Source organism: Lepidochelys olivacea (assembly GCF_965140295.1).
Source record: "Lepidochelys olivacea isolate rLepOli2 genome assembly, chromosome: 24".
In the NCBI taxonomy this organism is placed as follows: domain Eukaryota; kingdom Metazoa; phylum Chordata; order Testudines; family Cheloniidae; genus Lepidochelys; species Lepidochelys olivacea.
In genome coordinates, this window is record NC_140434.1 from 2252740 (window position 1) to 2262486 (window position 9747).

The window sequence follows — 9747 nt, forward strand, 5'->3', positions numbered from 1 at the left end:
TTTTCTCAGGAGACCTCAGTTCTCGTAGGTGCTCATGGATGAAGATGTGAGTGCTGAGGTTGTAACTCCAAGCCCTTAGAAAACACTGTACCACCAGCATTCAACACAAACAGTGAGCAGCAATTCAATAAACAGAAGTGTATGGTTCTGCTTTGATGATCACCCTGATAAGGGGAGGCCTATTGAGAGATGATTTTCTTATCCCGATAAGGTGAAACTCACCCCAAGGCAGAACAAAAGTCTATGCAAACTTATGTCTGAGAAGACCTATTTTGAAAGTGAAAGTTGTTCATAGGCCTTGTATTGCCCCTCTGCCAGGGGTGAAGGCTCCCTGATTCTAAAGAACTGCAGTGGTATATGCCACAATGTCCCTAACCAATACCCGCATGTATTTAAAGGACTGGACTGGATTCCTATACGTGTTGCCCTGATCTAGCTCAATTTCCTTCAGATTCATTCCTGTTGTAACTCCAGTGAAGTCAAGAAAATAACAGGAATGTAGATCTCCCATGAAAATTTTCATATCAAAGACTTCTGCAGGGTGTATCATATGGTTGTTGTTCCATATGAGATTGGAAATAGATTAATATTGATAAGGAAAATCATTATATCAGTGGAAAGACTGATGTGCGCAACAAAATTTGTTTGGTAACTAAGCAGGATCTCATACACAAAGGCTGTCTCAGATCCTCCCGGAGGTCTGTTAGACAGTATAAAAGCTCTTGTGAGCCCAGGTTTTTCTAACCACTTCTCTCGACTTACTCTCCTTGGCGACTGGGTAAGTCTGAGTTGAATCAATCTCTCGATACAATTGACGTGTCATGTTAGTGATCGCTGTCATTTAGGACTGAATGTTGTACATTGATTCTGATTCTTAGCAATGCTAAGGAGTTTTCCCCTAATTTTGTTGTTGAGGTTCTTAAGTTGCCGGCATTGGTGAATTGATGCTTGGGAAGGTGAGGGTGAGAACTGCAGAGCAGACATTTGTCTGATCCCCAGTTCCTATTACTCTGAATTGAAAATAGGGAACTGGAACCTCCCCAGTGGCGTGGAATAACCTCATAGCCCAGCTTTAGGTAAGGGTTTTGGGGAAGAAACTACTCTAGCATAAAGCAGGGGTGGCCAACCTGTCTCCGGAGCCCCATGCGGCTCTTCAGAGGTTAATATGTGGCTGCTTGCATCGGTGCTGACTCCAAGGCTGGAGCTACAGAAGCTAACTTTCCAATACTCTGTGGGGTGCTCACTGCTCAACCCCTTGCTCCGCCCCAGGTCCTGCCACCACTATATCCCTACCCCCAAGCCTCCTGCCCCTTCCCCCGAGCTTGCCATGCCCTCGCTCCTCTCCCCTCCCCACCAGAGCCTCCTGCACACTGCAAAACAGCTGATTGTGGTAGGCGGGAGGCATGGGGAGGAAGGGGGAGGCGCTGATTGGCGGGGCTGCCGGTGGGCTGGAGGCGCTGGAGGCTGGAGAGGGGTAGTGGATGTGGGGGCTGCTGATGTATGACTGTGGCTCTTTGGCAAAGTTCATTGGTAAATTCTGGCTCCTTCTCAGGTTCAGGTTTTAGAGGCAGATCTTAGGTTGGTGTAAGTCAGCATGTCTCCGATGAAGTTAGTGTAACTAAGCTGATTTAACCCTGCTCAGGATCAGGCCCTTAGCACGTGGTATTGGGTACAGAGTATTTTCCATTCATTCGTTAGCAGAAATAGCTGACTCACAAGCTCTAGAAGCCAAAGTGCTACCCTGTGGTTGTGCAGAGACGTGGTTTGCACCCTGAGCGGAAATCCTCACAAGGAAAGTAACCTTAGGAAGTTTAGCTTAGGTTCTGCCGACATTTGTAGAGACACTTTGTAAAAGCAATAAAAATCCCTTCCATGCATGATAGCCATACATCATATCGCATGTTTACTTACTCCAGTCAGTGTTTTTAAAACCAAGGGATTGAGAAGGGTTCAAAGTGGCTGGTTAGGAGGGTGTCTAACATGGAGTAAAAGGACTAAAAAAGAGGAGGAAACGGGGGACAAAATATAGCCAGGAACTGAGGGGCTAGGTAACAATGTCCCTGCTCAGTCTCTCTCTTTCTCTCCATGGCTGCAGATGGAACAGTAACTCAGCACTGATCCCTTCGTTCCACTGGCCACCGCGTGTTCTGTTGACTCTTTTCCCTGCTGTGTGTTTCAGGTTTACCTCCAAAGCAGGAAGATGTATTTCCACCCCCAACAGATCTGTCATCCTGGCTGCTACCACCCTTGCTGTGGCAGGGGCTGGAAGCCATGGTGTTAGTTCAGGCAACACAGGTGGTGTTATGGCTGCTGCTCCCCTTACCCTTGCCAGTGTCGCCAGAGATACCAGTATGGACACATTTGTTTTGCTGAGGAGGAACAGCCACGGAACCAGAGGCGAGCAGGCAACGCAAAGCAAGATCTGGACTCACGGCTGAGCTTATGGGCAATGGCTTTCAGAACTGCTGAGCACCCCCGATTCCCCTGGGAGCTGTGGGTGCTGAGCACCTCAGGCTCTCTGCCCTGTAGCTGCATTTCCCAAATTGCACTTTGCGACTATTTCCTCGAATGCCTCCCTTCCTCTTGGCTTCTTCTTAACGATCTGTAGGCCTGAATCTCAGTTCCACAAAGGCTCCTTTAGGCAGCTCTGGGATGGGACGCATAACATCTACACTCACTGGAAGGCTCCTTCAGAGCGGCCTGAAGGGATCTGTGACAGGTTTCAATCGGTCCACCAAGCCCCAAAGGGGCGATGGAGAGCTATGGTCCCACGGGCAGGCCTCAGTCACACCTTTCGGGCTCTGGGGAATTAGCGGAGAAAGTGTGCCGGCACGAGTCTGCAGCGCGCCCCTCAGGCCGGGGAGCGTCGGCACGAATCAGCAACGCGTCCCTCAGGCCGGGGAGCGTCGGTGCGAGTCCGTAGCGCGTCCCTCAGGCCGGGGAGCTCCGGCACGAATCAGCAGCGCGCCCCTCAGGCCGGGGAGCGTCGGCGCGAGTCTGCAGCGCGCCCCTCAGGCCGGGGAGCGTCGGCGCGAGTCCGTAGCGCGTCCCTCAGGCCGGGGAGCGTCGGCGCGAGTCCGTAGCGCGTCCCTCAGGCCGGGGAGCTCCGGCACGAATCAGCAGCGCGTCCCTCAGGCCGGGGAGCGTTGGCGCGAGTCTGCAGCGCGACCCTCAGGCCGGGGAGCGTCGGCGCGAGTCCGTAGCGCGACCCTCAGGCCGGGGAGCGTCGGCGCGAGTCCGTAGCGCGTCCCTCAGGCCGGGGAGCGTCGGCGCGAGTCCGTAGCGCGTCCCTCAGGCCGGGGAGCGTCGGCGCGAGTCCGTAGCGCGCCCCTCAGGCCGGGGAGCGTCGGCGCGAGTCCGTAGCGCGCCCCTCAGGCCGGGGAGCGTCGGCGCGAGTCCGTAGCGCGCCCCTCAGGCCGGGGAGCGTCGGCGCGAGTCCGTAGCGCGCCCCTCAGGCCGGGGAGCGTCAGTACGGGTTTGTAGCATGCGATTCTGCTACCCAAGGTAGGTTGGCCGGGGGAGGGGAACGCAGGCCCACCCAACTCCACTGCGTTCCAGCCTAGGGCCCTGACAGTGGTGGGAGGCGAAGGTCCCGTTGCTGGGTCAGCGGGGGGCCATCCACGCCACGCTGACCACACGGTGCAGTTCTGCCCCTGGGCTACATCCTACCCGGTCTCTGAAGCGGGCCTCTCTGGTCCCTCCAGCTCGTAAGGCAGAGAAATAGGGTGACCGGATGTCCTGTTTTTATAGCGACAGTCCCGATTTTTGGGTTTTTTTCTTATATAGGCTCCTATTACCTCCCACCCCCGTCCCGATTTTTCACACTTGCTGTCTGGTCACCCTACAGAGAAACCACCACAGCACTGGAGTGAGCATTAGCAGGGGCTTTCCCCCGCGGGAAAGAGGTGAGGCCGTGCCTGGCCATGAAGGGAGGCTAGAGAGGAGTGGACTCTGTTGCAGGAGGTAAGAACAGTGGTCTCAGAGCTGTGATCTGAAGATGAAATGCCCATTGGTAGATTGTGCAAGGCTTTATTCCTCAGGAGGCCAGGCTGTAAATGTGCTAGTCACCCTGGTATTTCGAAGGAGAGTGAGAAGCTGGTGCGTTTCCTGGGCAATCCAAGCACAGTGGTGTGTGCCGTACCTTTGAGCAGCGGTAGACTGAGACGGACTTATTTCACTTTGTTTGGCAGGATATAAACTTTCCTGCCTCAGGGCATTAGCCAATAATGGAGATTAGGTCTGAGTAATTAATAGAAATGAGTCAGAAACTTCTCCTATGGGCAGGTTATCCCACAACTGCCTTCTGCAGAGTTTCTTGAGCCTTCCTCTGAAGCAGCTGTTGCTGGTCACTGGCAGAGGCATGACACTGGCTTAGATGAGTCATTGACAGGATCAAAATGGAAAGTCTCATGTTTCTGTTTTTCAAAGAATGTTTCCATGTGACGGGTCCCATATTAGAGGGCAAAGGTATATTTTCTATAAAGGAAATGCATGGGCGGAGAGCTGTAAGTCATCACACCAGCAAGACATGAGGGGGTTTCCATGGCGGGGTAACAGAGTCAGAAAGGCTGGGAGTCTGGAAATTGTGAGTTTTAATCCCAGTTTTGCCAGGGCCTCACGGTGTGAACTCGAGCAAATCACTTCCCACATCTGTGAGGAAATCCCTGGATGCCTCTGTGCCTCAGTTTCTCCAGCTGTGGAATGTGAACAAAAGCAGATAGGTGTGTCGCAGAGGACGTCTGAGGAATAATGAATCAAAGAACATCTAAATGAAAATGTGTTCATGTATTCTTCCCCACACCCTTTATGGAAGTTAAATGCACAGTATTAGATCAGGCTAGAACTATGAACTTGCTAGCCTCGCTCACATTTTGTGACACGGCTGATTTTATCCAAGCTCTGAGCCTTTCTGGGGAATTGGATGTTGATCACTGGTATGTCACAGCACATGCTCACACATGAGTGTCCAATAAAAAAAACATCTCCTGCTTCAAAACAGCAGCCCAGGGTGTATAAAGAAAATGGGGTTATTTAGGTTTCCCTAATCTGAATGTTTATCAACGACTGTTTTTCTTTTCCAAACTGGTGTGAGATGCACAACTGAAAAAGCTCCATGTGCATTGTTAAAACCAAGGCCACACCCCTATAAGGTTTCTGATTTCTTACGCTTGAATCTGAAGCCCAGGGAATTAAAAATGATGAGAGGTGAGAGTACCTTGTGGGAGGACACCAGGCTGCTCGCTAAGCTCAGGGCATGGGAGGGAATGGGAGGAACTGGTTAAGCTCTGGCATTGCCCATCTGGATCACACCAGGCTCCCTTTGTCAGGCATTAAACTGTGACTGACAAGGTTGAGCTGTTCCCGATGAGACGGGATACCGAACACCTGACTGGTGTTAGTTGGCACTAAAAGGGGAACCATAGGCTCGAATGGTAGTGCACAGGCACTGGCTCCCTGCGCTGGACTAAATTGTTACCAACAGGGCCTGAGTCACAAAGTATTTATGCACCTAACTCACAGAGACTGGTAAATGAGGAATGCAGGAGAAAGGAAACCAGAGGATTGCTATCGTGTTTCAGAATCCCTTTAATGCTAATCTGATAGGATTACATAGGAACAGACAGAATGCAGAGTAGGAAATACATTGCCAGGTTTTCCAGGATTACAACAAATGAACTGCTCCCAGGTGATGCATTTCCCATCAGATGTTCTTCTTTCTTTGGTGCCGCTGTAGAGTGTGACAATCAAATCCTGTTTGCAGCCATTTTCAGTTAATTGTGTTATCCCAGCCCCAGTCTAATTAGACAAAGCACAATATCAGGAGAGGACTAAGTTCTTTCTCTGTTATACATCTTCTGTAGCAGTGTTGAAACTGGAAACAAATGGTACATATTTATGGAAAGGCTAGAAAACATAGGCCCTAATTCTCATTGACACTTACGTCCCAGGACGTTGGTTTGTAAAGAGCCTTCGAGTGAGTGTAAATATCATTTGTATGAACTCACAGGCCCCTGCTGCATTGACACTGTCAGAGAGGCCGAAAGGGGCCATGATGGAGCTGAGATTCGGGCCGTCAGATAGCTAGAGTAAAGGAGAGAGTATGGCGGTATTAGAGGAAACTGTGCTAAAGTGTCCCCTGGCAAATAGAAATCTGGTGCAGGTTTCCTGCAGTGCTGAGAACTCACAGCTCCCTTGGGAGTTGTGGGCACTCAGCATTTCCCAAAGCCATTGTCCATGAGCTCAGCCGTGAATCGGTATCTTGCTTTTCGTTTGTTGGTTGTTCCTTGTTCCATGGCTATTCCTCCTCAGCGAAACATGGATACAGGTTTGTGGGGCCGCAGGGATAGGGGTGGGGGTAGCAGCAGGGGTAGGGGCAGGGGTAGCAGCACTTGAATGGCTTTTTCCAGCAGCATGGCGGCCAGTGTCCATAATCGCCTCCGTAACCGCTTGAGTCCCCATAACCCCACGGTTTACAGAACCAAGGTTTACAAATCTTTTGGTGCGGTTTACAGCACCAAGGTTTGCAAATCTTTTTTTGGTGGTGGAACAACATCTCCATGCGTTGGAACTAAACCTGAAACACACAGAAAGGAAAAGAGTCACCATAATGCCTTAGAGCCAGTGGAATAAACGGGTCAAAGCTCAGTTCCCATTGAAATGGGGGCCACATAGAAAGAGAGAGCGCGTGGTACTTTGGCTTCTAAAGCTTGCGAGTCAGCAATACTTGACCATGTATGTATGAAAAATATTCTTCGTCAGTACAAAACGTTAAGGACCAGAGCCCGAGCCAGCGGAAATCGCCACTGTTCAACGGAGATGAATGGTGCTAAGCTAACTTACACCAGCTGGGGATCTGCACCTATCATTGCTAGCAGAGCACATAAGAACAGAGAAATTGCCGAACTGGTTCAGAGCAGAGATCCATCTAATGTAGCAATCTGCCTGAGCTGCTGTTGAATTAAAAGTGGTTTATGAGCTTTTTCAAAGCTGCCAAAGGGATTCAAATGCCTGTTTCTTTATGAAAATAAACCTGAACTTGTGTCCCAAATGCCTGTGTAGTTCTGCAAAAAATTGCCACCCTCGCTTTATACCATGAATCCACCAATGCCTGCAACTTAATAATCAAGATTTTTTCGTGGAAACTCCCGTAAGATAGACAGTAATTGGAGTCTATATGCAAAATTGAAATGAGCACTAACGAGACATCTGGATAGCTATGGAGAGATTCAGTGAAATCGCACTTACCCAGCCCACTGAGGAGGAGACGTCAAGAGAAGCGGTTAAAGAACCCTGAGTTGCGAGGGCTTTTATACAGGTTGTTAGATGGCCTGGAGAATCTGAGACACCCTTTTGCTTGAGGTCTTAATTAGTTAGAAAAACATTTTGCTGTGCACGTCACTCCTTCAGTGGATATAATTGGTTGCTTCAATCTTCAGGATTGTTGTTTTCTACCTCACATGGTTTGGCATGCATATGACACACTGCAGGTTTCCTTCATCTTAAAAGTTTTCTGAGACAAATTCATTTCTGGTGTCCTTCTAGTGCTTCCACCATAGTTACTCTGGGAATGAATTGGGAGCTTATTAAGAGCTGTATCTGTTGCACAATCTCCTGTCACATAGAGGACTCCAATTTGATCCTTTAAAGCGACCCTGATATGTTTTGGTATGTACTAGGGGCCAAGGGCAGTTCCCCCCATGGAATTTCCAAGGAGGACGGCACATTGAGGCCCTGTGGATTGAAATTTCCCTCTGTCAGACGGACAGTTTAAGACCTATGAACCACTGAAGTCCCACTTACAGTTCCAAAAAAGATCGTAACAGGGACCTGAGATTTGCACCGGCCTTTGTGCTGACCCTCTGCTTAGGGGCGTGTTTCCCCTCAGATTAATTAAAAATTCAATTAGTTATGGCACCAGTGCTATGGGATGAGGGTGATCACCATGGCAGAAGCTCACTGTGCTTCCTCTTGCAGGGCTGCTCTTGGTTTGAGGTGAGGGTTGGTGGTGGGTGAAAACAAGTTATGTTTGATAAAGGCTTTGAGATAAACCTTGGAACGTTTCTGGCATCAGTCACATGATCTTGGGTGGGTTCAGGCTTCAGTTCCTCCATTCGGTCCCTAGTCTGTAGCGGTGCATGGGATTCTTCCGTCCTAAGTGCAGGACTCTGCACTTGTCCTTGTTGAACCTCGTCAGATTTCTTTTGGCCCAATCCTGCAATTTATCTAGGTCCCTGTATATCCTATCCCTACCCTCCAGCATACCTCTCCTCCCAGTTTAGTGTCATCTGCAAACTTGCTGAGGGTTCAATCCACACCATCCTCCAGATCATTTATGAAGATATTGAACAAAACCGGCCCGAGAACCGACCCATGGGGCACTCCACTTGATACCGGCTGCCAACTAGACATGGAGCCATTGATAACTACCTGTTGAGCCCGTCAATCGAGCCAGCTTTCTAGCCAGCAGAATGTTTGTCTACTATGAGGAGAATGATGTTGAAATTGTAACATACACTCTATGGAAAGGTTTCAGAGTAACAGCCGTGTTAGTCTGTATTCGCAAAAAGAAAAGGAGTACTTGTGGCACCTTAGAGACTAACCAATTTATTTGAGCATAAGATTTCGTGAGCTACAGCTCACTTCATCGGATGCATACTGTGGAAACTACAGAAGGTGTTTGTGTTTATACACACAAATCATGAAAAATGGGTGTTTATCACTTCAAAAGATTTTCTGGAAAGTTTCCTGGAATCAGCGTGAGAAGCCTTGTTGTGATTCTAAGGCTCTGAACACCTTAGAAGGTTGGGACCCCAAAGTGGGTCGCAACCCCATTTTGATGGGGTTGCCAGGGCTGGTTATAGACTGGTTGGGACCCGGGGCCAAAGCCGAAACCCTAGCCCCACTGCTCAGGGCTGAAGCCTGAGCCCCACCAACCGGTTGCAAGCCCTCTGCCCAGGGCTGAAGCCCTTGATCTTTGGTTTTGACCGCTTCCCCCCACGCCTGCTTGGAGCAGCAGGGCTTGGGTGGGTTCAGGCTTCAGTTCCTCCTCTTGGGGTCATGTAGTAATTTTTGTCAGAAGGGGGTCATGGTGCAATGAAGGTTGAGTATCTGTGGTCTAGATATTAATTCCTTGTAAAGTGACGCTGTTACTCAATACAAGGGTGTCTTTCAGGAATAAACTATCATTATCATCATAATTCAATACTTTAGACATCAAAAGCCTTAATGAGTGTTTGCGAAGAGGGTTGCTATCCAGTGTGTCAAGGAAGTGGAACATCCATGACAAGTGATATTGTCCCTGTTATCTACGTGGATAAACACAGGCACATTGAGAATAAGGTCTAACAGGAAATGAGTTGCAGAGACAGAATTAGACTGATTAGTCTTGAAAACACATGCTTCCCATTGAGCCTGGACCCTGTCAGGCCCTTCACATTTTTGGATTCTAAATGTATGACAAAGAGGAGAGTAATACATAGAGCAGTGGTTCTCAACTGTGGGTCAGGACCCCAAAGTGGGTTGCGACCCCATTTTAATAGGGTCGCCAGAGCTGGTTTAGACTTGCTGAGGCCCAGGGCCAAAGCCGAAGCCAAAGCGAGAAGGCTTCAGTCCTGGGTGGTGGGGCTAAGTTTACAGGCCTCTGCCCTCGGGCTTCGGCTTTGTCCCTGTGGCCTGGGGCAGTGGGGCTTTCGCTTTGCCCCCGCCCCCACACCGCAGGTAGCAGGGCTTGGGCGGGATCAGGCTTCA

General features: G+C 49.7%; 1 long non-coding RNA gene across 1 annotated transcript; it reads right to left on the reverse strand.

Moving 5' to 3' along the window:
• Nucleotides 1-5568: 5568 nt before the first annotated feature.
• On the reverse strand, nt 5569-7295 carry LOC311512651. Its single transcript, XR_014709515.1, has 2 exons — nt 7246-7295; nt 5569-6574 (listed from the first exon to the last, which is right to left on the reverse strand). It is a non-coding gene; the product is annotated as an uncharacterized lncRNA (long non-coding RNA).
• Between the last annotated feature and the right edge of the window lie 2452 nt (nt 7296-9747).